Source organism: Mandrillus leucophaeus, unplaced genomic scaffold, assembly GCF_000951045.1.
Source record: "Mandrillus leucophaeus isolate KB7577 unplaced genomic scaffold, Mleu.le_1.0 Scaffold2, whole genome shotgun sequence".
NCBI lineage: Eukaryota > Metazoa > Chordata > Mammalia > Primates > Cercopithecidae > Mandrillus > Mandrillus leucophaeus.
In genome coordinates this window covers 6,143,135-6,165,981 of record NW_012102031.1, presented here as the reverse complement: position 1 = coordinate 6,165,981, position 22,847 = coordinate 6,143,135, and the positions used below count along the sequence as shown (strand labels likewise).

At 53.3% G+C, this 22,847-nt stretch overlaps 1 protein-coding gene across 2 annotated transcripts in view; it reads right to left on the bottom strand.

Annotated features, from left to right (window-relative positions):
* Positions 1 to 22,847, bottom strand: part of IL2RB (interleukin 2 receptor, beta) — a 48,823-nt gene that overhangs the window by 19,056 nt on the left and 6,920 nt on the right. Inside the window, exon 1 of one of the 2 annotated variants that reach the window (XM_011978920.1) lies at positions 4,411 to 4,594. The exons of the other annotated variant lie outside the window; for it this stretch is intronic. The gene's annotated coding sequence lies outside the window, so the exon portion shown is untranslated. Of the gene's footprint in view, positions 1 to 4,410; positions 4,595 to 22,847 lie in introns of those variants that run through there. 2 annotated transcript variants of the gene reach the window in all.

Sequence of the window (22,847 nt, the reverse complement as noted above, 5' to 3'; positions counted from 1 at the left end):
TTTTGTTTTTGAGACAAAGCCTTGCTTCTCAGGGAACCTCTAGCCGACCATGGAAGCTCCCGTTCAGCACACAGGTGAGGCAAGACCACGACTGTCGCAGTGGAAACGGGAAAGAAACGTAGCTGCCCCTACCCTCTGCAGGGGCTGGGTGTGCGGAGGGGAATGAGAAAGTGAGCACGTGGTCACTCCGGGAAGATAAGGGGACTGCTTCCAGGAGAGGTGTTTGGAGCAGGCGAAGCGGGGAGGCCGGGAGATGAGGAGGGAGCTTTCCAGGGAAAGGTGAGGGTGGCCTCAGTCAGAGGGGCAGAAGCAGAGGGGCAGGAGCAGAGCGGACAGGAGCAGGTGAGTCGAGACATGCAGAGGAGGTGGAGTGTCCTTCCCTCCCTCCTGCTCTTCCATTCTGAGAGCCGCCAAGGCCCCTGGGCATTGGGCGTTTTTCCCCTCTGTTCTCCCTTCTCCAGCGGCTCCGAACTTGAGCTCTCATTCCCCTTCCCTTCTCTCTCTGAGTCTCTCACTGGCTCTAACCCTCAGCTTCCAAGGGTCTTTCTCCAGCTCAGCCCCAAGCCTCCACGTCCCTCCCAATGGTCTGCAGGACCCCCTCACAGCGGGTGCTCCTGGACCCAGCAAAAACCCAGCTCATCCCTGGCTCTTCTCCTATCTGACTTTCAGTTCTGGGACAATTGTACCCTTCCTGTTCCAGGGGACCTTTGCCCCCATACCTAGCCAGCCAGGACACTCCATAGACAGCAGGACAGTCCAATGACTACTTGTTGTCTCTTCCCTGCCCCCACTGGGCCAGCCTCGTGCCGTTCTAGCCCAGACCACAGCACGATCCCATCTGTAGGCTCTCCCCTGCCTTCCCTGAAGCCCCCCTCCAACCACCCACCTCCCTGCCCAGGAACCTGCAGTGGCCCTGTTGCAACCAAAGCCTAAATTCCCACTTTCAGGGCTTTCTGGGACCGGGATGAGGTCAGTCAACCCTTCCAGACTGCCCTCACAGCAGCAGGTGTATGTACCCAGGCCAAAGCACATACACGCTGCACCTACCTGCCTGCACAAGCCAGTGGCTCCAGGCGGCCAGGAAACCGACACTCACCCTCCAAAGGTTCTTCCCAAGTCTATCCTTTCCCTGGGTCCCCTACAGATCCTGCCATCCTTCAAGCCCCTTTCAAACGGGCCCTCATGCCTTTTTCCATGAAGTCCTCCCTGATTTCCATGATGGAGGGCGAGGGCTTCCTCTTCTGAGTGCCTTGCTCCTCCCTCTAGGCTGGCAGCAGCAGGGCCAGCATTGGCCAGGGGCTGGCCCACCAGTATACTTGCTCCAGGGACTGTTGAGCACAGGGCCGAGCACACAGTCGGTGCTCAATAAATGTAGTGAAATGAATGAGTATAGTCAGAGGCCTCAGTACTACAAAGAAAAGCAGAGCTCTTTGGGTGGCCCTGGATTGTCTCGTGGCTTATATCGGAGCCAGCATGGAACAGGGACCCGCGCCCTGGTCCCGAGAGCCATGGGTTCCATCTCCTAAGGCAGATGTCACAGGAGGGAGAGTCAGAGGCCCGCACATTGTCAGAGCTGCAAAGGTTCTCTGAGCAAGCCCAGTCCCTTATTCTACGTTTGAGGACATTGAGGTCCAGAGGTGGGAAAGCCTTGCAGAAGGTCACATCAGGAGCCCAGCACAGAGCTGGGATCAGAACCCCCCTCCACACTGCTCTGCCACCCCCTTAACCACACCAAAACCATTGGCCGACGGGTTACTGTAAACCAGGCTGCATTTGAAACTCTTTAAACACAGCAATAAGGGCCTCTGGCAGGGATACTCTTATCATCCCCATTTTCCAATGAGGAAATGGGAGGCACACAGAGGTGAAGTGCGTTGCCTAAATGGAATCTGAATCAGGGCAGACTGCCCAGTGCCCAGGCAGGGATCCTCCCCTCCTGGAACTCCCCAGACGCGTCTTCCCACCACGACAGCTCACACGACGGTAAATATGCACTGGTGACCTAATAATACTCATGACGTGTACTGAGCACATACTCCACGCCAGGCCTGGGGCCAAGGGCCTCACATATGCCAGCTTATCTAAGCTGCCCAACGGCTTTATTATCCCATTCCACAGATGAGGAAGCTAAGGCTCCAAGTCCCTAACTTGCCCAGGGTCATATACACAGCAAGAGGCGGAGCTAGGCCTCCAGGCTCACTCTCTCAAGCTGTCCAACCCTGCCAGACACTGGTCCCAGAGGTGACACTGGTCCCAGAGGTAACACTGGTCCCAGAGGTCAGGCTGCCACCCTCCCTGCCCTGGGAGTCAGGACCCAGCAGCTCACAGACAGACCGGCAGGTGCTTCTCCTGGGCACCATGGGTTCACCTTTGCCTGGCCCACTGTCTCCATAGGAGGGCGAGCTCCCCAGGGTGGGGGCTGCTTACCTCTTTCTTGGGATCCTCAATAGCACAGGGCACAGGGTTGGGACTCCAAAGAGTGCATAGCCCAACCAGGGACTCCCACAGCCTCTGTGCGCCTCCACGCTCAATCATGTCAGCCTGGCCCTGGGGCAAGGGGACCATCAATGTTTTGTGTGGGTGTCACCCCAGGTCGGGCCCAGCCTCAGGATGACCCCATGCCCAGCACAAGACCTGCAGAGAGCTCCAGTGTGGGAGGAAGGTGCTGGGGGACAAAGGGGTGCCAGGTCAAAGGAAGGTTAGGTGCAAACCACAGGCCCAGGCTAGAGGCAGCCAAGCAGGAGGAGAAAGCGCCATCTGGAGTCTGCTTCCTGCCGTCTGGAGCCCAGGGGTGCCGCGATGCTTGGAGAGGGCAGAGTCCGGGGAGGACGGTGTGGGAGTGCCAGAGGGGCGCAGAGCTGAGGGAGTGCCTGACAGTCACTGAGGCTGCACCCTCATTCTGCAAGGGGGAAGCTGAGTCTCAGGGAGGCCAAGAGGTCGCACAGCGAGAAGCCCAGCCTCGGGTGACAGCAAGTGGAGCCCGGGACCTCGAGTTTGAGCACCCCCTCCTGGGTCCTCAGGCACACCCATACGTGGCCTGTCGTTCATGACTCTGAAACCGGTCACACCCACAGATGCCTACGTCCCCACCACAACCCTGCAAGGTGGGTCTCACTGCCCCATTTGATCCATGCCAGAACTGAAGCTGGGAGCGGCTGACCCCAGCCATCTGATTTCCAGAGAGATGCTGCTGGGGACAGGGACTGGCGCCTGCTCTCTCTCTGCCTGCACAGTCCTGAGCGCTCGGGGGTAGTTTGGCGTTTAGCCCCCACTACAGCCGCACGAGGAGGCTCTAGTATGCTTCCTTTTTGCCAGATGAGGAGACTGAAACACAGGTCAGCCTCTCGCCCAGGCAAGAAGGGCGTAGAGCTAGGATTTGAACCTGGTGAGGTGCAGTTTGGGGCCCCTGCTGCCATCAGGGGTACGTGGTGGCTGGGGCAGGGCGGTAAAGCAGGAGTTCGGGAGCCCATGGTGCATGCCACCTGACCTCCGAACTCGATGGGGCCTATGTCCCCTCATCCTCTCTGGCCATCTCCACCTGCCACCCCCGTGCTCCCACACACAGTGCTTGTCTCTTGCTATTTAACTTCAGGGGCTTCCCCAGCCGGGTGCGGGACCCTGGCTATGGGGGAAGGAAGGGAACCCTTGGGGATAGCTCAGCCCCTCACTCCACCTCCCTCCCCCGAGGTGCTGCAAACACAATTAAGGGTGGGAGGCTTCGGCCCCCAGGAGAGGAGAGAGCATGAGCTCCAGGCAGCCCCAAAGATGGGGTCCCATCCCCAATGCCTGGAGATGCTACTGACCTATCCAGTCATGCAGCCAAGGGAGAGACAAACCCAGACTCAAACCCAGGGCTCTGCCTCCAGCCTGGGGCTCCCAGAGGCCTCGCAGCACACTTCACTTCACAGATGGCTCTCCAAGGGGACCCTTCTCTCCCCACTTACTCCACACGCCTCCTGATGAGCACTCGACACAGAGGTGCCTCCCCCAGTATATGGGCCCCACTCCACAGAGGTCAGGAGGGGGCTCCTGCCTGTCCCACCCCATATCCCGTACCCTCTCTGGGCACCCAGGCTATCCACCCACCCCTTCTCCACCTCTCCGGGTTGGGGGCCCGGCACACAGGGCCCAGGGAAGCCCCCCATCCCATAGCAGCCCCTAGCCTCCCCTGAACGTGTTGGGAAGGAGAGGTGACCTGGGACTGGGGAACGCTTTTTCCTCCAGCCCAGAGCCCTGAGAGCTGGGCCTACACCCTCCCCAGGGGAATTCTAAGATAAAGTTGGGGGGATGGGAGGACCAGCAGAAACTGCTGGGGGAACTGAGTCAGACCTGAAAGTCTTCTCTGTGACTTTCACTGCCAGCCCCCTGGCTGGTCCCACAGGGGCCGGGAGGGAGGCAGGGGAGCATCACCTGGCTGAGGCATGGGGCGGTGGCAGCGCGCGCTCTCCAGTCCTCCCTGCTGCTGGGACCGTGGCCATCTCTCCAGGGCCCTGCTCAGCTCTGGCCCAGGAGACGGCTGCGGCTGCTGGGGCCACAAAAACTAAAAGCCCAGAGCCAGCCCACTTCCTGTGCAGAGGATAGAGGGGCAAGGCCTGGGGTGGAGAGGCGGGGAGACGAGGCTTATGAGAAAGCCTGAAACTCCTCAAGCACCCAGGGCCAGATAAAGATCTGCCTCCTACGCTGGGGGCGGCACACACACACACACACACACACACACTCACACACACACACACACACTCACTGTCAAATAGGGGCCTAGCTGTACACAGGAGCTAAGGGGACGCAGACCCTCCCTCTCTCCCCTCCTACATCACCCCCATGCCCGCTCACACGGGCTATCCAACACCTCTGATGCCTCCATCCGGTCACACACATACCCACTAACACATAGGCTTCACACAAGCAGGTCCCTCTAGGTGACCCCAGAGTCTCACCAGCCTGCAACGCACCATCTTTCAGAGACTCCCTTTTCACCTCGCCTTCCAGAAAGCCCCTTACTCCGTTTAGCATTCAGAGACAACTGGTTTTTTTAAATTTTTAATTCTGTGGGCATGTGGTAGGTGTCTATACTCATGAGGCAAATGAGCTATTTTGATACAGGCATACAATGTGTGATAATCACATCAGGGTAAATGGGGTATCCCTCACCTCAAGTATTTATCCTTTCTTTGTGTTATAATCCAAATATCTCTTTTAGTTATTTTTAAATGTACAATAAATTATTGTTGACGAAAGTCACCCTGTTATGCTATCAAATACTAGATCTTATTCATTCTATCTAATTATGTTTTTGTATCCAACAACCATCCCCACCCCCCCAACCCCCACTGCCCTTCCCATCTCCATCACCGCCCTTCCCATTTCCATGAATTCAATTGTTTTAATTTTTAGCTCCCACAAATAAGTGAGAACATGTGAACTTTGTCTTTCTGTGCCTGGCCTGTTTCACTTAATATAATGACCTGCAGTTTCAAACATGTTGTTGCAAAGACAGGATCTCATTCTTTTTTATGGCTGAATAGTACTCCATTATGTATACGTAGCACATTTTCTTTATTCATTCATCTATTGATGGGCACTTAGGTTGCGTCCAAATCCTGGGTATTGTGAACAGTGCTGCAATAAATGTGGGAATGCAGATATCTCTTCCATATATTGATTTCCTTTTTTCTGGGTATATACTCAGCAGTCGGATCGCTGGATTATATGGTAGTTCTGTTTTTAGTGTTTTGAGGAATCTTCAAACTGTTCTTTATAGTGGTTGTATTGACTTACATTCCCACCAACAGTGTACGAGGGTCCCCTTTTCTCCCCATCCTCATCAGCATTCATTATTGCCTACCTTTTGGATAAAAGTCATTGTAACTGAGGTGAGATAATATCTCATTGTAATTTCGATGTGCATTTCTCTGATGATCAATGATGTTGAATACCTTTTCATAGACCTGTTTGCCATTCATATGTTTCCTTTTGAGAACTATCTATTCAGATCATTTGCCCAATTTTTAATGGAATTGCTATATTTTTTTTTCTGTAAAGATGTTTGAGCTCCTTATCTATTCTGGTTATTAATCCCTTGTCAGATAGTTAGTTTGCAAATGTTTCCTCCAATTCTGTGGATTGTCTCTTCACTTTGCTGATTGTATCCTTTGCTGTGCAGAGGCCTTTTAACTTGATGTGATCTCATCTGTCATTTTTGCTTTGGTTACCTGTGCTTGTGGGGTATTGCTCAAGAAATCTTTGCCTAGTCCCATGTCCTAAAGAGTTTCTCCAATGTTTCTTTATAGTAGTTTCATAGTTTGAGGTCTCAGATTTAAGTCTTTAATCCATTTGGATTTGATTTTTGTATATGAAGAGAGATATCCAGTTTTCCCAGCACCATTTATTGAGAAGACTGTCCTTTCCCCACAGGTATGTTTTTGGCATCTTTGTTGCAAATGAGTTCACTGTGGGTGTGTGGATTTTTTCTGGGTTCCCTATTCTGACCAATGGTTCATTGGTCAATGTGTCTGTTTTTATGCTAGTGCCATGTTGTTTTAGTTACTGTAACTCTGCGGTATAATTTGAAGTCAGATAATGTGATTTGTCCAGCTTCGTTCTTTTTACTTAGGATAGCTTTGGCTACTCTGCATCTTTTGTGGTTCCATATAAATTTGACGATTATTTTTTCTATTTCTGTGAAGAATGTCATTAGTATTTTGATAGGGATTACATTGAATCTGTATATTTCTTTGGGTGGTAAGGACATTTTAACAATATTGATTCTTCCAATCCATAAACATGGAATACCTTTTTATTTTTTGTGTCCTCTTCAGTTTCTTGCACCAAACGTTTTATAGTTTTCATTATAGAGATCTTTCACTTATTTGGTTATGTTTATTCCTAGGTATTTTATTTTATTTGTAGCTATTCCTAATGGAGTTATTTTCTTGATTTCTTTTTCAGATTGTTTGCTGTTGGTACACAGAAATACTGCTAATTTTTGTATGTTGATTTTGTATTCTGCAACTTAATTGAATTTGTTTATCAGTTCTCATAGTTTTGCGGTGGAGTTCGTAGGCTTTTTGATATATAAGATCATATTGTCTACAAACAAGGATAATTTGACTTCTTCCTTTCCAATCTGGATGCCCTTTACTTCTTTCTCTTGTCTGTTTGCTCTAGCTAGCACTTCCCAGAGATGACTATCAGGTCTTTGTGAACAATTTGACGGCCACTTATTGAACATTCTAGAACCTTCCTCTTCCTCTCAAGTCATGGTTCCTAACCTTTTAGCCCCTTTCTTGGCAGGGGAGAAGGGTGGTGTAGGAGCTCAGCTCAGGGCTCTTTTTTTTTTTAATGATGAAAACTTATGAACTGGTCTTCAGAAAACTGCACATCCTTACGTGCTGCATCACAGCCCCATAGACCTTGTGAAGTTCCATCCTCACAGCCCAGAAGCAGCAGCTCTGCTTCTCCCCTTTCCTGATTCCTTGCTTCAGAGGGGTTTTATAGCAGGCTGCGGCCTCTTTTCTTTTTTTTTTTGTTTTTTTTCTTTTTTTGAGATAAAGTCTAGCTCTGTCACCCAGGCTGGAGTGCAGTGGCACAATCTCGGCTCACTGCAACCTCTGCCCACAAAGTTCAAGCGATTCTCCTGCCTCGGCCTCCCGAGTAGCCAGGATTATAGGCACGTGCTACTACGCCCAGCTAATTTTTGTATTTTCAGTAGAGATGGGGTTTCCCCATGTTGGCCAGGCTGGTCTCGAACTCCTGACCTCAGGTGATCCACCCACCTCAGCCTCCGAAAGTGCTGGGATTACAGGCGTGAGCCATTGCACCCAGCCTGCCACCTCTTCTGAAAGGAGAGAGAGAAGAGCAGGGAGGGCAGCTCTGCAAATGTGAGAAAGTGGAATTCAAGACTCCAAAAAGAGAATCAGGCCCAACTCCCATGTGCAAAGCCCGGCACTGGAAAAGAAGTGTGGAGCAGTGCTGCCCAAGAGGGGCAGGACTGGAGATTGAGGCTGTGACCTAGGCCTCCGTGTGATTCAGTATGCACACCTATCGGATGAAGGGGTGAATTGGACAAGAAGGTGTGTATAAAGCATTTAATGTGACCATGCACCGCAGGCTTGCTGTAAAAGCCAGTTCCTTCCACACTGCCCTTCCCTCTCCCCTAGAGTAAGGCTGCCTGGCGGCAGGAGAGGATACTAAACACACAGCCACAACTAAGAGAATAACAGCCAACATTTGTTAAGCCTCAAATATTCCCGGAAGCTTTGCAAGAAATTAGGAACGCTGGTTTTCTTGGGGAGAAGAGCCAGGTGAGGAAGGATTAGGAAGGTTGCTTTTCTCTATAGACCCTTTTGTATGGCATGAACATATTTCCTGCCCCCAAATAATGAATTCAGTTAAAACTTTAAAAGCACACACATATAAAGAAAAAAAAAAAAAAACGCATCCCCAGCCAAAGCTAGAAGTCACAGACCCAGCTTGTAAGGAACAGCTGTGTATAGCTGTTTCATCCGTGAGACAGCATCAGTCTGCCTGGCACGTACTGCCCAAGACTCTTCTTCCTCCTCATCCTGCTTTCCTTCTTTTATTTATTCAACAAACATTTACTGAGCACCCCAGATGCCCCAAAGGCCAGGTCAGACACAGGAAGCCTGAGGTGGGCAGCCCAGGCCAGTGGGGTAGGGCCAGGGAAGGGAGGCAGGCCACTGTCCACCCTCATGCCCCTGGGATGTGCAGCAGACAGGGAAGTGGGGAGCAGAATGGGGGAGGGTGCAACCCCCACATACAGAGTCTTCCACCCCCAGCGACAGGGGTTGGAGCGGGTTTGTTCTTTTGTCAAGGGTCCTAGCCCAGAACACCTCACATGGAGAGGCAGGGAGTGCGCTATGCAGAGAACGATCCTCCTTCACATCCTCTACGTAACACCTCATGGGAGCACATAGGAGGGAAACCTGGTGCAATGTGTCTCCAGGCCATGGCATGCACCCTCCTCCCGGCTCAGCTAGGTTCTGCTTCCCAGCCTCCCTTGCAGTGAGCTGGGGCTTCAGGACCAAGTCTGGCCAATGGGATGTGGGAGGAAGTGATTTGTTCTACTTCTAGGCCTAAAAATCTCACCTATGATCTCTTGTGTCTCTTAATCCCTCTCTCTCTCTCTCTCTCTCTCTTTTTTTTAGATGGAGTCTTGCTCTGTGGCCAGGCTGGAGTGCAGTGGCACGATCTTGGCTCACTGCAATCTCCAATTCCCTGGTTCAAACGATTCTTCTGCCTCAGCTTCGCAAGTAGCTGGGATTACAGGCACACACCACCACGCCCAGCTAATTTTTGTATTTTTAGTAGAGACGGGGTTTCACCATGTTGGTCAGGATGGTCTTGATCTCCTGACATCGTGATCTGCCTGCTTCGGCCTCCCTAAGTCCTGGGATTACAGGCGTGAGCCACCATGCCCGGCCATCCCTCTATCTCTTTCTCTCTCTCCCCTCCCCTGCCAGAATCCAGTGAAGTTTTGGGTAGAGGGCTTGGAGTCCCCTGAAGGACAGGCCCTCACCCCTCCTCAGATAATTCAAACTGGACTATCACTTGAGTGAAAAATAAACCTCTATTGTTGGGCCTCTGAGACCTGGGGACTGCTGTTTCCGTTTTCCCTGACTCATACAGTCTGTCCCCCAGGTGCTACAGCTGAACATAAAACCAGGTGAGGAGGTGTGAGACGGGATGCCAGCAGAAGCCCAGAGGCATGGGTGGCCAGCAGGGGTGTGCAGAGAGGTGCACCTGCTTTCTTCAGCCCTTACCCTGCTCAGAGCTGTGTCATCTCCCACCTCAGCCAGCCCATGGTGGCCTCCACCCTGGTCTCCCTGTTTCTATTAATACTCTTGACTCTCTGGTCTGTTCTCCACTCAGTGGCCAGAGCAACCTTTCCCAAACTCAAATCACAACATTTCACCCCCCAGCCACTCCCCATCGCACACACTCAAACCTTCCCAGTGCATTCACAGTAAAATCCAAACTCTCAGTCTTGACCCACACGTCCTACAGGGGCTGCCCCAACTTCATCTCTGACCCTGCTTCCTGTGCTTTCTCACTCTGTCGGGGCTTTGTGCATGCTGAGCCTGCTCTTCCCTTGCCATTTTATAGGCCAGGAAACCGGGGCTCATGAGTCATCCTACCAGAATGTGGCAGAGCCAGGATTAGAACCTAAGTCTGTCCCAGAGGACATCCGATTCTCTCTGAAGCAACCTGAGATGTAAATCCAGAAGCTTCTCTGATGGCAGGGCCCTGACAGAGCCCACTCAGGCCTACCCAGACCTGGGTCTCAGGAGTGCTGGGGTTTGGACCCAGCCTCCTCCAGGAGGCCCCACACCTTGCTCCTATAACTACTTCTCTTACATCTTCCACATCCCCACCTGACCCTCTGCAGTGCACTTTCACAGGCCCCACTGGGAACCGACCACCTTATACCTCTGTTTCCATGCACCCAGTCCCACAGCTCCCCCAACACTGGACCCAGACCCCTCTTCCACAGGGGCCATGGGACAGTGGCATATTGGGGTCTTCCAGCCCTGATGTCCTTTTCTGACTGTGATTTTTCCCCTACCCATCACAGGACTGTCTCTTTTTGGGCCAAGCCAGACTGCATCCTTCTCAGTCCTGGTATCTGCCAAATGCCCTACCGTTCCTCCCTGTGCTCACTGGAGTGCTTGGCCCTTGCACTCAGCCTCCCTCTCCACGCCACCTCCCAGGAGATGTCAGGGTTCGTGCTGCAGCCTCCAGCCTCCTGTTCCCTCTGACCTGCTGCATACCAGTCCTATGCCCAGGCCCGCCCTTGCACCCTGCCATCTTTCTGACCTGTGTTAACCCAGACCCCTTGAACTGCCACCTCAGCCCACCCCTCTTGCTGCCATCACCCCCTCCACTGTACAACAGTGTCCCAGTTAGGATGAAGTTCAGCTGCGTGTGTCCAAAGAGAACAGAAGAAGAAAACAGTGACCTAAAATAAGAGAGGGTTTTATTTCTCTCACACATAAAAGAAGTCCAAAGAGAGGCCGCCCAGGCTAGGTGGGGTGGCTTTATGATGTCAGGATCCTGAGCTAAATCTGTCCCGCTACTGGGACCTCTTCAATATCCTTCTCCCGCCTCCTCATAGACCAAGAGAGCTATTCAAGCTCCACCCATCACCTCTGCGTTCCTGCAGATGGAAGGGAGAGGAAGGAGAGAAGGAGGGCTCGCCTCTGCCTGTTAAGGACCCTTCCCCAAAACTGCTGTAGCCACTTCTAATGTACATCCCATTGGCTATGCCTGAGTCACATGGTCAACCAAGCTGCAGAGGAGGCTGGGAGATGTAGCCGGCTATAAGTAGAGGGCACACGGGCAAGGGAGAGCAGAGGTTTGGGGGCGCCATTCACTGTCTCTGCCACCACCTGTCCTCTGCCACTGTGAAGACCTCCAGTATCTCTGGGGCCACCTCCCTTCCTGCCCTCCCTGGCTCAGCCAGCTGACACTGTCACCCACCCTCAAGTCCTTGTGTTCTGCCCACCCCTGCTCGGTGCTGTGACCTGTCTTCTAGAAAGTCAGCAGGTAGCCGAGTCCCCACCGGGAAAAAGTCCTGCCCCCACAGTGCTGGGCCTCAGCAGTGACCTAGTTTTGAGTCCTGGGCCCTGGTCAGGAGGACCATGCTATGCATAATTTGGTGTCTGACCCTCCGCCCAGTCCCCATCAGACTGTGGGGTACCCCTCACAACAAATGAGGATCACAAAGCTGGAGGGGTCCACAGAGGGGCCAGAGCAGAACAAGGAGAAGGAGCAGGCTAGTGGTCAACTTCCTGAGGGCTCTCCTCTGAGCATGGCCCTCTGCTGACACCCGCTCTTCTTCAGAGGCACCCCATCCACCAGTCCCCAAGACGGAATGTGGCCATTCTCCCTGACTGCTTCCCTCCCTCACCCCCTCCTTCCAAGCCATCACCCTCATTTCCGCTTTGCCACAGTAGCCACCTCCACGCCAGCCTTCCCAGGCTCCAGACCTGAAGCCCAGTGTTCTCCCCTGTTCATCTGGCAGCTGCCTGTTTCATAGCCACACCAGCACCAGCACCCTGAGCAACTCGTATCTCGTGCAAACCATGACATTCCTTACCAGGATTGCTCCAGGGTGACCAGCTGTCCCACTGTGCCTGGGACTGAGGGGGCTTTCCAGAACATGAGATTTACAGTGATATGGCTAGGACAAAGTTGGTCACCATATTCCTACCCTACTTATTCAGACTAATCAGCTCCCTGATTTAAAACCAGTCCTTCCCTGATCTCTCATTCTGGCCAAGGCAGATTCTGGGCACACGCCAGTTACCATATCTCATGTCATAGCCTTGCTTATGAGTCTATACCAGGAGCTCTCGGCCAACAGGAACAGTGTGGGATTCACCCACACCACTCCAGAACCCAGAAAATGACCTGACACACAGACAGTGTCAATATGAGGGGAAGGAAGGAAAAAAGGAAGAGAAAGAATCAGAAGTGCTAAGTCTCTGATACCCTGAAGATTCCTGAGAATACACATTTAAAACAATGCCGGGAGAGTGTATTTGAAGTTTCAAAAGCTTTGCCATCAAAGGCAGGTTGAAAAGGCGAGTCACCCTGCTGGCGTGGGCTTCAAGCACCTCCCTGGAAAGGCAATCTGACATCTACCAACATCTCTGACACGTGACCCAGCAATTCCACACCTAAAACTCATCAACAGAGTGACCCACGTGGAACATGTGTGTACAAAGTAATTCCTGCAATCACGGGACCGGAGGCCAACAAAATGCATATCCATAGGGGACAGGTGATAAACAAATTAGGGAACTTCCATCCAGTGGAATGCCATGTAGCTGCGGCAAAATAGGAAGGGCAGGGCCGGGCGTGGTGGCTCACGCCTGTAATCCCAGCTCTTTGGGAGGCTGAGGTGGGCAGATCACGAGGTCAGGAGTTCGAGACCAGCCTGGCCAACATGGCAAAACCACATCTTTACCAAAAATACCAAAAAAAAAAAAAAAAATAGCCGGGCATGGTGGCGGGCACCTGTAGTCCCAGCTACTCAGAAGACTGAGGCAGAAGAATCACTTGAACCTGGGAGGCAGAGGTTGCAGTGAGCCAAGATTGCACCTCTGCACTCGAGCCTGGATGACTGAGCAAGATTCTGTCTCAAAAAAAAATAAAATAAAATAAGGGGAGGCTCTCTGGGTCCCGATATGGAGCAATCTCCAGGACGTACGGAGAAGAGAAAAAAATGAAGTTCCGAATACATGTGAGTGCACCACCACTCAGGTAAACATAAAGGGGGTAATCCCTGTGTTCGAAGGCATGAGTGTGGCATGCGTTTGTGAAGGTGCGTGGGAGCGTGTCCGTGAACTAGCGCATACCTGCACTGAACCACTCTGGCAGGAATCCCTGGAGGCTGCTAGCAGCCAAGTCCTCCAGTCAGTTTCCTACTGAAGCTGTCCCTGAGTCACCAGGCCTGTGGAACCACCCATCCTCCACCGTCTTCACTATGCTGAGAGCGCCCAGAGGGGGAAGCATTTTGTCCACAACACTGGTTGGCAAAAAGGCAGACTTCTAATCCAGGTCTCCTCACAGCCAGGCCAGTGTCCTGTGATGGGGACAGTCAGGAAAGCCAGTACCCACAACGGTTTCCGCTTTTCCCGTGGGAAACAGGTAGAGTGAAAACATTATCTTTGCTTTTTCTTATTCTTCGGCAGGTTTCACCAAAATCTGCGATCTTTCTCAGAAGACAATCTAGGTGTTGCTGTGAGGAAAAAGGACGTGTGATATTTGCAAAGTGTCTGTGAGAAGTTCCTCTCTATCGAGAAGTAACATTTGCTTGCTTTTTTTTTTTCTTAGTGTTTTTATTAAAGAATCGGAAAAAAGTTAAAATGTCCCTCTAAGAAGGTTATGCCTGGCTGTCACCATTGCCTGCAAAGTCTGCTTGGGGAAAAGCAAAAAATGGGGTCAGAAACATGCTCTCACTCAAGTGTGATGATGCCCTCCGTCAGGCCTGGCTCCAGGAGCCGGCCACCCTGGGCTCGCTGAGAACACGGGACTCTGAAATCCCCCGAGCAGGAAAGATGCACATTTCAGGCAGGGGGAAGGAGCAAGGCAGGCTAGATCTGGGTATCACCTGGCCCTACAACATATATAGAGAGAAACTGTAAAACCTCTGCCTCCTGGTCTCTGCCTCTTGGAGTCCTGGCATTTGTGTTCCATTACCATCTCAAGAATCTAAACAATGGGAGGCGGAGGGGAGAGAGGAAGGTGCATTTTGGCAGATCCTGAAACACGCCACAGTGAGGATGCAGAGAAAACCTCCCCAGAACGACGGGGCTGAACTGAGCCTGCAGAAGGGAAGTTCTGGACTAGGGCACAGCCCCCAAAAGTGCCCAACTAGTGACAAGGATTCATGGAGAAGGATCCCCCACTTTGGGCGGCACTCAGGGGTGCTGGCGTGGGGACCACCCGTTGTTATTCCCACGGCTCCCGCATCTGCAGCCTAAAGCCTTCCCCACCTGTGTGCTCACGTAGCACCCAGCCTTGTTCCCAGCCAAGTTTAAAACACGATTCTCTAGATATCATTTCTGCATATACAGGTTTGTGAGCACATTGCGAGACCCACTGCATTGTAAAGACCTCACTCATTGTAAAGACCTCACTCATTGTAAAGACCTCATGGAGTAAACAGCATGTTTGGACAATCAACAGTTAGCTAAAATATATCCTACTGTGGACCTCCCAGCATCGAAGACTCTTCACATCCATGGGCAGAGGTAACTAGGCACACCCTTACTGATTGACAACAGACCCCAGTGTCTGACTGGCCAGGGCACTGATTGGCTGAGGCAGTGACGGCAGCTCCCTGGGGGGAGCAGAGGGATGGCAGCTTATCTGTGGCTAAGGGAGCATCACTGGAGTGTATGAGATTCAGCGGGGCCTTGGTCTTTCTCCAGGCAGGCCCAGTGGGTACAGGAGAAGGTGGGGGCTAAAGGAACCAGTACCACTCAGCATGATCACTAAGGAAACCTAGTCTCTCCTTCAGGGAGGGTTTGGGCAGGGAACTGAGATGCCCATGGGGGCCAGGTAGGAAGTGTAGTTACATCAGGTGGATGGGGGGGACCATAGCACATTGGAGACTCCAGTTACAGGAGAAATGGCAGATGGAGATGTCTGCACCACGCTACCAGGAAACTCAGTTTCAAAAAGAAGCTCAAATTGGTATTTTTAAAAACGTGAAAGACCAAGGTGGGTGGATTGCTTGAGCCCAGGAGTTCGAGGCCAGCCTGGCCAACATGCTGAAACCCTGTCTATACCAAAAATACAAAAAATTTAGCCGGGCATGGTGGTGCATGCCTGTAGTCCCGGCTACTCAGGAGGCTGAGGTGGGAGGATCACTCGAGCCTGGGAAGCAGAGGTTGCAGTGAGATCGTGACACTGCACTGCAGCCTGGGTGACAGGGCGAGACCCCGTCACAAAACAAACAAGCAAACAAAAAAAGACCGGATGCGGTAGCTCACACCTGTAATCCCAGCATTTGGGAAGGCCAAGGCAGGTGAATCACTTGAGGTCAGGAGTTTGAGACCAGCCTGACCAAAATGGTGAAACGTCGTCTTTACTAAAAAGACAAAATTAGCTGGGCGTGGTGGCGCATGCCTGTAGTCACAGGTGCTTGGGAGGCTGAGGCAGGAGAATTGCTTGAACCCCGGGAGGCGGAGGTTGCAGTGAGCCGAGATCGTGCCATCGCACTCCAGCCTGGGGCACAGGCAAGATTCCGTCTCAAAAAAAAAAAAAGTGAAAACCTCCCATTTAAAATACTCGCCATTAATTCTAACTTAAACATGCAAGAAAACTCCACTACCACAGCTGACGCATATGTGAGGACTGGGCACTTTCAGAGGGAGGAGTGCAGCTGAGGGTGGCATTGACAAAGGGACCCTCTGCCAGTCCTGTTTCTTCTCAGGTGCTGTCCTGGATATTTAGTTTACATCGTGGATGTGCTGCATCTTTGCAAACCTTTCTTGCGTTAGAGTCATCTCCTTTTTTAGGAGTCTCCAGCCTCCCTTGCAGCTGGGGCATAAGCATGTGACCAGGCTGCCCAATCAGAAGCCTCCATTCCAGACCTCAGGCTGGAAGAGCATGTGACCGGGTTCCCCCAGTCAGAAGCCTCAGTTCCAGACCACAGGCTGGAAAAGTGAGCATGTGACCAGGCTCCCCCAATCAGAAGCCTCAGCTCCAGATGGCAGCCTGGAAGAGCATGTGACCAGGTTCCCCCAATCAGAAGCCTGGGTTCCAGACCACAGGTTGGGAATGTGATCATGTGACCAGGCTCACCCAATCAGAAGCCTCAGCTCCAGACCTCAGTCCTGAAGAGTGAGCCTGTAATTAGGCTCCCCAAATCAGAAGCCTCAACTCTAGGAGCTGGAGGTTGGTGAGGGTGGTGTTGGAACATCGTGTCCAGGGCACAGCAATTCTCCAAGCCTGATTTGCGGGTCCTGCCAGAGATTCCTGAGCTTCAGAATATCCTGAATAATTCCTTTTCTAATGACAGTAGCCAGTAGAGTTTTTGCAACTGAAGTTCCTGGTTGGCACAGGTGCCTTAGCCAAGCACAGGGGCATGCATGCATTTAGTACAACTGTCAGATTTGAAATAATCTTTAACTACAGCAATGACTGAGCACGTTGGGTGATGGCGATCGAGTGAGAGGACAGCGAGGGGAAATGTGCCCGCCCCTACGGTTTTTTCTCTGCGGGGCCTTGGACTAGGACCACTGTTGTACCACAGGCCCTGGCGCCAGTGTGAGCATTGGATGCTCAAGGACAACACAGGAGGTCTTTGATAAAAACCTCCTCTGCCTAGGGTGCTGATGGGGTAGGTGACCCAAATATGGGGGAGGGCTGACCCTGAGCTCACAGCCCACGGACTTGCTGGAAGTCTACCGAAATGCCCACTTGGAAGGCCTGGTGAGGCCCATGCACACACCAGTTGGCTGGCTGACCTTGAAGTTGTCTTGCTAACTGGTTTCTACTTTGGGTGGCTGGTGAATAAAGAGGCTGCCAGAACTTTCAGAACCAGCAGGGGCCCCCATGTTTGGTGAGTGGCTGGTTTCACTTTCAAAGTGAGTTAGAGACAGTCCCACTGTGCATCCTCTACCACACAGAGTCACAAACCCATTCTGGTTAGTCTGAATAAGGTCAGGCACAGGCTCTGTTTACCAAATCCTTGTTCCCTGGAGGACCCGGCATCCCTGACCCCCACCCCACCCCTCTACGCCAGATCAGAGATCCCACCACATGCCAGGGGTTCTGGGGAAGAGGCAGGTGATGGTGAAGGTCAAAGGCTACCTGTGTGATTGACCGCATCATACCCCTGCCTGCCTAGTTCTATACACCTTCTCACACTCTGCCCAGCAGCCAAACCACCGACACCCACACTCCAGCACCAGACCATGAGATGAGAACACTCATTTCTTCCCTTCGGTTCCACTTCATTTCAGTCCCACCCCTGTCCCCAGGCCAGAGGCTTCTCCCCAGGGGCATGAGCACTGGACTGAGAGTCTAGAGACCTAAGTTTGAGCCCCAGCTGTGCCACCGACTCACTAAGGTCCCTCCCTGTAGTCATCACTTCTCTGGAGCTACAGACCACAGGAACAGGCTGTAGCTAACTTGAGCCAAACAGAACTAGTTAAAGGATCTGGAGTGGCTCTCAGGTTCTGGAGGGAGCTGAAGACCCAGACCTCAGGGACAGGTAGATTCCAGACCAGCCACATCCACAGCTGAGTGTGGTCCAGTTGCAGAGACCCCTTTGAGGCACCAACCTCCAGCTGTTTCCTGGCTTTATTCACTAGAATTCAGAGTCTCACTGGCTAAGATCAGGTCAAATGCCCACCCTCCAGCTGCAAAGGGTGGGATACTTTGATTGACAGCTCAACCAATGCAAGAAGGTAGATCCCCCAAAGAGAAACGGGGGGTCGCTTCTAGAAGCAGGAGGCCAGATGCCTACTGAGCAAGCAGGAACCAAAAATGCCCGGCAAGGACGGGCTTGGGTTGGACGATCCCAGAAGCTCTTCCAGGAAAGGCATCCCCTGATTGGAGGAATCCAAACTGGGCACCTTGCCTCCCTCAAGGGAGGAGGGACTCTCCTTAGCCCGTGGGAGGGACTCCTGGCATGAGGATGCCTTACACCCCTGCCCTGAGGCCCCCCATTCGGGAGAAAGCCAGGAAGGGTCGGGGCTGCTCCCTGCGTGGGGCAGAGGGACGCTCGTCTCCACCACCCACGTGGGCTTGAGCCTGTGACCTTGATTTCATGGGCCTCCGGGAACTCATGAGCAAACCTGAAAGCAGCAGGGGATGAAGGGCCCCATGCTTGTCACCCTCTTACTGGGCCAGGCTGGAGGAAACTGAGACCAGCTCATTCCTCACTGCCTGGAGCTGCTCTGTGAGAAGCGGCCCCAAACCGGAGCTCAGGTGGCAGCCAGCAGCACAGGCCAAGAGTGCCACAGCTGCTGCTCACACACAAAGGTGCTTTGCTGTTCCCATACCACTTTCCGTGGGTTGCACATGGGACCCCTGGAAACAGCCCCTGAGACCATCACCTGTATCACACATGAGGGTGTGTGAGGAGAGGTGGCCTGCAGAGCAGAGCGGAAAGCGACAGTCACGTAGCCTCTCAACATAGCGTTCTCCCGCTGTGCTCCCTGCCCCTTGGCCCCACTACTTCACCCCCAACCTCTTCCACCTCTCCCAAAGTACCCGAGAACCCCAGCCTCACTCCTCCCTAAGCCAGGCCTCAGGGCCCAGGAGAGACCTGGCCAGTGCACAAGGGGTCAGAGGAGGGGAGCAGAGTGAGGAGGGGACGCGGGGGCGCTTTGATCGGGAGGATGTGGTCAGTGGCTTCAGGCCTGTGGTTTGAGCCCAGAGGTGCTGCTGACACTCTGGCTGAAGGCATCCGTGCCGTTCCTGCATGAAGCAGTGTGGCAGGAGTGAGGGGTGAGGGGCCGGGCCGGCGGTGGGTGGAGGCCAGGGGGGATGGTGGAAGCTGTGAGATGTGTGGTTTAGATCGTGAAGCTCACATCAAGCCTGGACATTCAGGTGAGTGGGCCAGGCAAGCCACCTCTCCCCACTGGGCCTTCTTCCTGTTTCTCTGTCTCTTGAAATCACCTCCGGTCTGTCCCTACTCAGGCCGAGAATGCAGACCACCAAGGAGACTCTGAACAGCCCACCTCAGAGACATCAGAGGCTCCAGCATCACCGAGACTCCAGAGAGCAGAGGGCCACCAGGGATGCAGAGGGCAGAATGCTACAGGGCAGAAAGTTCTAGAAGCATAGCCTTCCCAGGGAGGTACTAGGTAATTCCTCTAGCCCTTACTATGCACCAGGCCCCTATTCTAAGTACATGTGTTGATTCCGGACTATGCCAAGGGCAGTTGGAGGTTCAAGAGCATCAGTGTTCCCTGAGAGCTGGTCAGAAATGCAGATGCTCAGGCCCCAGCCCGGACCTCCTGAGCCAGAATCTGCATTTTCATCATGTCCCCAAAGCGACTCGAGTGCACACGGAAGTTTGAGAGGCTCCATGTTACCTCAGTGAATCCTGACAACAGCCCTTGCAGATCAAGACTCTTATCCTATTTTGCAGATGAAAAAACGGAGGCACAGGGAGGTTAAATAACACGCCCAGGGCCACACAGGTGGTGTTTCAGAGGTGAGATGTGGGCCTGGACCATGTGGCTCTTAAGCACACGCTCCTAACGGCCAGCCTGCCGCCACCTTTGGAAGAAGAGAGTCATGGGAGTTTGAGCTACGGCTGGCCGCATCTGTGCCTGCTCTGGCTGTGTGGCTCTGGCCTTCCAGAACCCATTCTGTCCTTCCTACTGTTTCTCTGACTGTGGCCTCTCCAGGGAGAGTCTGAATCATGATTTTCCCAGGCATGGAAGGTAGGAACACCTGCCAGTCAGCATGGAGCGTTTGTCAAGCATCTGTATTATCCCAGCTCGGGGCTGGGAGTTACAGCGGCCACAAAAGATGCCCAAGACCCCACCCAGCCCTCAAGGAGCCCAGAGTCTGGCTGCAGGGACAGGAAACAGGCATGGGAACGAATGCAATATAACCACAGCTAAAGTTTGTATGAGGTGTGCAGACGCTCCTGGGCAGCTGCCTCTTCAGGGCAGGCTTCATGGAGAAGAGGGTTTTGAGCCAGGCCTACCCAGGGCAAGTGCCAGAGGGACAGAGGCGGGGAGGACACAGGTGCAGACCGGCCTAAAGCAGACACCTGGAGCTGAAGACATCCTAAATCCAACTGTCCACGACTCCCCTCCACAGCATCTCCCCAAGAAGGCCCGACTCTCCTGAATTCTCCCTACGGCAAAGAAATCATTCCTTGCCGGGGGAGCGAGATCATGGCAGGAAGAGATGACCTCCCCGCCCATGCTCAAGGTCTCTCTGTTGCACCGGACAGGGCCTGTCCAGCCTTAGGCCCTTGAAGTCCTGGCTCGTTGGAAATGCTCCTGCTACTGGGGGGACCCTCCGCTTCACCAAAGGACCGCAATGGAAAGGGGGCCCTCAGCACCGGAGCCTCCTCACGCCGCCACCTCCTGCCGAGAGGAAGCCCAAAACTGGCCACCTCCACGCACACAGCCACACGCCCCCTTTGAAGGCGCTGTGCCGCTGCGTGTGTTGTACGTGAAGCCTGTGCTTCCTGGGCCAGAAGTAAGGCTAAGATGCACTCCACGCATTCAGCCGTTGAATCCTCATTGCAGCCATAGGAGCTCTGCCACCACTGCTCCATTCCCACGGTGGAGGGAGGAAGCCTAGGCCTTGGGAGGGATCAGGAGTCCCTCATCCAGGAAGCCTTCTCCCCCATCGGGACTGCCCACCTACTTCATGCCTGCCTTGGGACTTTGCATGCAAAAGGCAGTCAATCATCGCTTTAAGAATAATTGAGTTAGTAAACAGCAGGGCACAATGACGGGTGGGCCCAGAAGTTGCCACCAGAGGGCAGTGTGCGCTCCTCTGCAGCCTCCACGGGGCTTGTTCTGCAGGAGGGAGGTGAGGTCGCGGCCAGGAGTGTGGCCACGCTGGACAGTGTCTGCTTCCTCCCTGGGAGTCCCAGTGCCCACAGGACAAGCAGGGGAAGAAAACTGGGCCGCTGGCTTCTGGGAAGACGGTAGAGGGCAGACCAAGGAAAGACAGCCGAGACCAGCAGATCTGCCAGGGATCTCAGAGGCTGTCAGACCCAGCTCCTCGCTGCATAGGTGATGATGCGTCTGGGCCCAGAGAGAGACAGCTCTCAGCTTAGATCACACAGCAGGGCAGGAGTGTGAACTCTGGCCTCCAGCCTCCCGGTTCCCCTCATCCCACCTAACCCCCAGACTCAGAGGACACTCCACCCAAGCAGTTTGTCACCTTCCCCTTAGTTGGTACTGTTGGTACAGATCAGAAACAGGAGCACCTCCTTCTCCTGGCCTCCACGTTTAGGGTTCCCAGGACAGCCTCTGGCCCACCCTTGCCCCTCCTGCATCCCTTTCCTTGGCCCTGGGTAATGGCACCCCTAACCAGACCAGCTCTGACTGCCTCCAAGTACAAAGCACTCACAGTCCTCTACCCCCCAGCCCCAGCCAGCACCCTCAGTCTTGTCCCGCCATCCCTCTGCCCCCTGAGTCCCTCCCTAAGTCCCATGACCTCTGCCCCAGCGACTGCCCTTATAAAATGAAAATCAGACACACCCCCCCAACACTTCCTGCTGCGTTTATGCATTATCCATTCCCCCTCACCATGGAAAGCCCAGCCCTGCGGCCTCTCTGGCTTCTTCTCTCCCTTGCCCCACTGCTCCTGGCTGCCTGGCAGTTCCTGGAAGTTTCCAAGCTCTTCCCTGCCTCGGGCCCCTGCCCACGTTCTCTCGTCCCAGGCCTCAGCCTGCGGTCACTTTCTCAGGGCAGCCTTCCCAGCACCCCATGCATCTAAAGCGGACGCCGCCCTGCTCTGCCCATCACTGGAGCAGGTGCTTGTATTCCTAATGGACTGGGCATAGGTGGGAGGATTTGCCTGGTGCCTGTCTTCCTGGCTGGACTGCGGTGCCTCAAGACCACAGGTGAAGTGCATGGAGTCCCACAGCTTCTCTGAGCCTAAAGCTTGGTGTGACAAATGCATTCAAACTGCGTTTGTTGAAAGATGGGAAGGAAGGGAGGAAGGGAAGGGATGTGGGAGCGAGGGAGGGCAGTCCTGGTGTTGGGCTGAGGCGGTGTCTGTCCCCCTTGCATGAGTTCAGTAAGGATTTACTGAGCACCTGCCAGCAGCACCATTCTGGGCACTGTGGGAATGACAAGGATGCGTGGGATTTGAACTCTAACTCAGGGTACCTTCTCTTGGTATGGAGGTAGGACAAATATGCAAATGATTATAACTAAGGAAATCGTGTCGATGTGGTGACCCTTGGCCTGAACTTTCAGAACAGTCCTCGTATCACGTGAGAAGAGTAAATGCATGTGATTTGATTCTAATCTGGCTAAGACTTTATTAAAGAAAGTAACGAGACAGAAAAAATACTTTTTCAGGCTGTCTGTGCAATTTTGTCTTTAGAAAATGTGGTCATAATGAGTACGAGAGGCATAGAGCATTCCCAGTTTGAAACGCCAGTAAATGACAAAACACAAAAACACAAACCCAAAAATAGAGCCTGGCTTGGCTGGAGCCATAGGGGAGGCTCCAGAGGATGTGGCATCGGTGCTGTGGGCAGTGAGTCATTGTGCAAAGGCAGTGAGGGCTGGGTCCCCATCCCACCTTGGCCACTTCCTAGCTGTGTGATCTTGGATAAGTTCCTTTACCTCTGTGAGCCTCTGCTTATGCATCTG